The sequence below is a fragment of the Gossypium raimondii genome, chromosome 8 (genome assembly GCF_025698545.1).
Source record: "Gossypium raimondii isolate GPD5lz chromosome 8, ASM2569854v1, whole genome shotgun sequence".
Classification (NCBI taxonomy): Eukaryota; Viridiplantae; Streptophyta; class Magnoliopsida; order Malvales; family Malvaceae; genus Gossypium; species Gossypium raimondii.
In genome coordinates this window covers 42,511,882-42,518,302 of record NC_068572.1, presented here as the reverse complement: position 1 = coordinate 42,518,302, position 6,421 = coordinate 42,511,882, and positions in this window count along the sequence as shown.

The following is a 6,421-nucleotide window of genomic DNA, read 5'->3' as shown; positions in this document are numbered from 1 at the left end:
GCGGTGAACATGAGGCACACCTTGTAACAACCCGTTTTTAGTGATATGAGAACAGTGGTTTCAAGACCACAATTCTGACGAGTAAATTATTATTTTATTATTTATTTAATGTCTACAAGAATATATTAAGTTCATATTGAAATTTTGTTATGAAATTTTGTTAAGAAATTTTGATGTTTAAGTAGTTAATTAAGTAAAAAGGACTTAACCATAAAAAGTGTAAAAGTTGAGTTCTATTAGTTAAAAGGGTCAAATGGCTTTAGAAATTAAAGTTAATGGACTTTAATGGTAATTTTACCATATATGATGATAGTGGATGTACATGGATAGGTTTTAATGTAATTATGATAATTTTTAAAGGTTAATTAAGTAATTTGATAATTATGTTAAATGTTAATTAAACAAAAGATGAAAAGAAACTATCATCCTTTTCATTTTCTTCTTCCTTGTCTGAAATCACCATTAAAGGGGGGGGGGGAAGCTTTGGTTTTGATTTTCTTCATGCATGGTATGTAGTTTTGTCTCGTTTTTAATGATTTTTATGTTTTTGAAATCTAGAAACTAGGTCCAGTTAGCCTGTACCTTCGTTTTTTTAATCTGTTAGAAGTTATGGAAGTTACCATTAATGAATCTTGGTTGTTTGTGTTGATAATTATATATTTGAAGCTTTGATTATGATATTTGGTTTTTTTGTAAAGTGATTTTTGTTAGATTTTGATTGAAGGTTTAAATTGTTAAAGTGTTAAAATTTCAAGGTTTTATAGTGAGTTTGATGAATGATAGGGACTGTTTAAGGGCCTAGAATACTTGATTGTAGTTTGATTCTTGGAAAAATTTCAAGGTTTTATAGTGAAGCACATGGCCTGGCCACACAGCCGTGTGACCCTTGTTTTCAAATTTTTGTGACTTTTTCCTAAACTTTCCAAATGATTTCAGATTGGTCCCGAATCGTTTCTAAGGTATTTTTAGGGCCTCGAGGGTTTGATTTAGGGATTGTATGTATGAATAGGATTTGTTTATTTTTTGTTTATGTTATTGAATGAGGTTAAGTTTAAAAGTTTCTGATTGTATGGTAATGCTTCAAAACCTTAAACTGGCGATAGATACGGGTTGGGGGTGTTACACGTGTTGCTTCAGATCGCGTGAGCAGTGTTTGCACCTGTAAAACATGAGAACATATCGCTACTAACTATTGATAAGAGCCAAGAAGCCAAAAGTTTGTCCTATTGACGATAAGAGGCAAAATCAGGGTTAGAAATCAACTTCCCTTCTTGATCCAGCACAAATTGAGGAGGAACAGTGTGGGTTCTAGTGACATAATCTGTGAGCCCATATCCATCGATAATGAGTATGACTTGATGCTGCCACTGGACAAATGTGTCCTCATGAAGCATGACCGTGTCATGCCGAGAAAACGATGCACCACTTGGTAAGCACCAACTCCATTGAAAAACATGGCGATGATGATCTGTGGACATGAGCTGAGTTTTTGTGAGACACGACTTCATTTGTGGATGCATCGGGAGGAACTGTAGTCATTTACCACAATGGACAATAGCCCAAAAAATAGCCCACCATGAAAGAATATTACAAAAAAATACAAAAACACACACATTGATTTCTCAATATTGTACTGAGAAAATTACTTGCTTATTTCTGAATCTGATGAAAACATTTATACACTAATAAAAGAAGCAAACTGTTGTTAGCAACATAACAGAATCATTAACAAAATAACTGAATCAGTTGAGTTAATTCTAATAATTAATTATCTAGACCTCAGTAAGCATATCTCTAAATTATGATTTGACGAATGTTTTGCATGTTACTATCCCAACGCTGCCTATCTACTTTTTCCTTATTACCAGCTTGATCTGAATGGCTATCTCAATGTTATCATGATCTAAATGTGTCATTCAAAGATTACAATTGTAGGATGATAATATTATCTTCTCACATGCTTCAAAAAATTTTAATTATCAGCTATATGTACTCCCAGTATAAAAGAATATACATACAGTTTCTAGTGTGTTTTCAAATTATCATACTTAACACCAACTCTCCCATTGGACCTAGAAAATCTTGGAGAATAGCCTGTCGGTTATGAAAAAGAACAAGTTAACGTAAAAGTAAAAACTTGATCCAAAGCCATGCAGAAATATGAGTTATTCACCGAGATATTTTATTTTATATTAATATAGATTTTAAATTTATTAAAATTTGAAATTTATTTATGTTTTTTATATATTTTAAAATTTTTATAGTATTATTTCTTTTTATCAATCATATTTTATTTTTATAAAATTTTAAATTTATTATTATATATTAATATATACTTCTTTGAATTTTTAGAATTAGGATCAAATTGAGAATATTTGTAAATTTTGAGGGTTATTTTTTAAATTATGAATAAATCGATATAATATGTAAAAGTTAAAGGCTAAATTTTTATTATACCATTTTTAACCGCCACATCGATTTACATTTGTGATTTAATGAGAGTGATTAAAATGATGAACTATATAACATGGGTGTTTAAATTACAACTTTTATTTTGGTTGCCTAAAATTAAAATTTTTGATAGTTGGATGAAAGGAAAATCTTAATTAATGCGTATTTATACTATTTATTAAGTGATTGATGAGTTAATGTCACCTATTAATTAGATTTCAACTCAATTAGAAAATTACAAAATATCAAATCATTTTACAAAATAGCAAATATACTATGATAAGAAATTATGAAATACCCAATCATTTTATACAATAACAAATATATTGTGAGATTTTTATTATCTTTTATATTTTTATATAAAATCTAGAAATATATACCCATGATGAACTTTAAATTTGAGAGATCATAATCTTTGATATTTTAACTTTATTATTTCAATTTCATTTATTTTTAATGTAATTTTAATAAATATATCTATTATTATAAAATTTTTAATCATATAGTAGTGTGTCATAATTTTAAAGATATAACCGAAGATAATATATAAAATCGAAGTGATAGTGGGATACATTTTGATGATGAAATTAGGTTAAATTATAATAAATATTCCGTGTGAATTAGGTATGAGTAATATAAAGTATTTACAATAAGTCACAATAAATACATAACTTTTATATAATTTATTCCCAACTTTGACAACCCTCTAAGTTTTGAGAATCTTTTAATAATCTTCTGAGGTCAGCTTTGTCTATACTAATTTGATTTATTTGTTAAGACTTTTTTATTTCTTTGGAATGAAAAGGATTAGAATTACAAAGAAACAAGTCTAGGCATGGCTCTTTGTACAGCGTCATCATGTAGAACATAGAAAATCCTATCCGATGGTCAACAATAAACATGCAAACCCACAGGCAAAGTAACAACAAGCTTCGCTAAGGCATCCGCCACACAATGCCCTTCCCTATACTTACGAACAATCCGGACGTCCCGATCGATACATCTTCTAATGGCTCCAACAAACACCATCTAGATATAGAGGTGAATCTAGGGGGGCTGGTAAGGCCTCGGCCCCCCTAAAATGTAAAATTACTATTTAGGTCCTAAAAAAATTTAAATTAATAACGGTAAAATTACACTTTGCCCCCCTAAAATTATAAAAATTTGATCTAATCTTTTAAAAATTATAAAGATATAGACTATAAAAAATTAAAATTTCATTCGCCTCCCCTAAAAAATTATTCTGGCTTCGCCCTTGTCTAGATAGAAGGCAGCTTCCATAGTGGTGATGGCCTTGATTACTTCAGTGCTATGCATCTCAAGAACTACTAGATGAAATCCGAGACACCAAGCTTGATTAAGACCCTCAAAAGTGTCCCGAGCTTCCGCTTCTTCAACCCTGCAATTATGAATACATTTAGCAAAACCTCGTATCCAAAATCCATTGCAGCCGCGAATAACACCTGCTGCAGCGGCCAACACCAGTCTAGTGCTAAAAGCTCCATTAGTTGTAATGCCTCGTAAAAAAAAATTCTAATTTGACATCTGACGCTATTTTGAGTTTGATACAGTAAAATTCCAACAAAATTTGGAAAACAACTTAGAAAGAGATTTTTGTGGAATTAAATAAATATTGGAGATGGGAATTAATGAAAAGAATCATGACTATGAAAATGTAGGAAAAATGATCTATTTGTAAATTATGAAAAGCTGGAGGTTCAAAATGTAATTTAACTAATATGGGAAATATGAGCTATTAGTAATTATTTGACACGAATAAATTGAAATATGTATTGGTGTGATGAAAATCACTCTTGGACCAAATCGAGAAAGATTTGAAAGTGTAAGGACTAAATCATAAATTCTATTTTATTGAGAGGTGGGTACAAATGTAAATTTCACCATACAAAGACTATTATTATTAAGAGTTAAATGCGGATTATAAGATTTAAAATTTTCAAGTGCCTTATTGTTGTGAAGGAAGTGTAATTTTTTCACATAAGGGAATTTTGATCATTTATCAAGAATTTGATAGTGGAAATATTGTTTTGATAATATATTTGATATATGGATTAAACTTGGATCATTGGATGTGAATAAAATGATGAGATGAAATATGGACCACATATTAGGACTTTTTACTTGGACTTTAACTTTGAATTGGTTTTTTTATTGATTTAAGTGATTTAAATTGGTAAAATGAGGATGAAAACTCATCTCTACCAGCTTTCTCAATTGCCCCCTCTCTGCATGGAAGCTCTCTTTCTTTTCATTTTTTTTCATTTTCTTGCTTTTCTTTTTAAATTTACTAAAAAATCTCATCACTCACATTGAGTTTTTGCTAAAATCATTTGGAAAATCATCTCCTAAACTAATTTTCACCTTTAATTTCTCCATTTTCAACTAAGGTTTAGGTGGGTTTTGGGAGAGAAAGAAAGCTTTAATAAGGTAAGTAATGGTGTTTTTCATCTCTCCTAGCTTGATATTTGAGCTTAGTTGTTATGTGAAAGCTTAAAAAGATTAGGTTCAAATATGTGGTTATATTTTTGTGCATGAGAAAATAAGAAAATGTTGGATAATGGAATTTCAAGCAAGGATGATGATGGATTTAAATGATCAGAAGCTTAGTTTTGTGTGCATCCAAGAGGTAGGCACCTTCAGATTTTCTAACTTTTCCTTAAATAACAATATTATGAAATTGAATAAAATAGTTGGAGTGATTATGTGTGTTATGTATGAAAAAACATGGTTTGATATATTGTCATGATTGGTAAGAATACTTTGGTAATTATAAGTATTGATTCTGATTGTATAAAACACGCTACTAAAGTGCTATGGAAATTTGAATGTCATGGTGTAATGAGAACTTTAAAAGTAGAATTAATTAGAGATGTGATAAATAGAAATAAAATGTGATTTGTTGTTCAATATTAATGTAGGCATAAAATTTGATACTAGCGTTAAAAGTGAGAATTGGAATAATAAAATGAGAAAGTTGTTATGAGGTGATAATTTGAGTATTACTATATGAAATCTATAATGAACAAAATGTTTGTGTTTGTATGGTGATATTAAAGAAAATTGCCATGTGTTGGCTATAAAGCCTCAATAAAAATAGTTAATTAAAATATCTAAAAGCATGTGCATGAATAAGAATTGGTGATATAATTCACCCATATGAAATGATAATGAGTTGCTCAATGAGCACTAATAAAAAGATTTTTTGTTCATATATGTGAAATTTGATGTATACATATAAGTGCTTATGTGATTATTTTGTGAAATTAGAAATTACTCAAGTGATTAAGAAGTCAAATGTCCTAGTAAACTTAGTGAAATAGTTAGAAAATAATTGCAATTTTATAGAGATTAGAGTGCGCGCTTCTGATTGAAGATTATGGTTAGAGGACTATGGTATGTATTGCTTTAGGGCATAATGCTTCGGTGCAACTTGTTGGGCCCTTACATATATGTATATTTGGTGTGATGGATGGATGTTGTAACAGCCCGCTTGGCATAAACCATATTGATATGCTGTTTGGCATATAATTGAGTAGGGCAGGGTAGAAAAAGGATGAGATTGGTGAATTATCCGTTAAGTGTTTGGATGACGTATTGCATGGATTCGATAGTACGCTCATTTGTGGAATGTCTCGTTCGAATTAGCCATTTGGAGGACTTTAGGGTTTGGCAGACTCTTTTGTGAGACAATCCGCCAACCTAGATACTTTTAGCAAACTTGTTAGTTTGCAGATAGATAGACTTGTTTTCCATGAAAGTGATGACTTAGTGAGTGTTCTCAGAGTTTAGTTGAGACCTAATTGGAGTTGAACTAGAGTACTATAGATGACAGCTTGATGTGTTTAGGTAGCTGAATGATTTGTTTAGTTGACTTGCTTTAGTGTGCAAGCAACATTATACCACTCATTAAGTTGATTTGTGGTAGTAGTTATGCTTGGTAGATGATTAG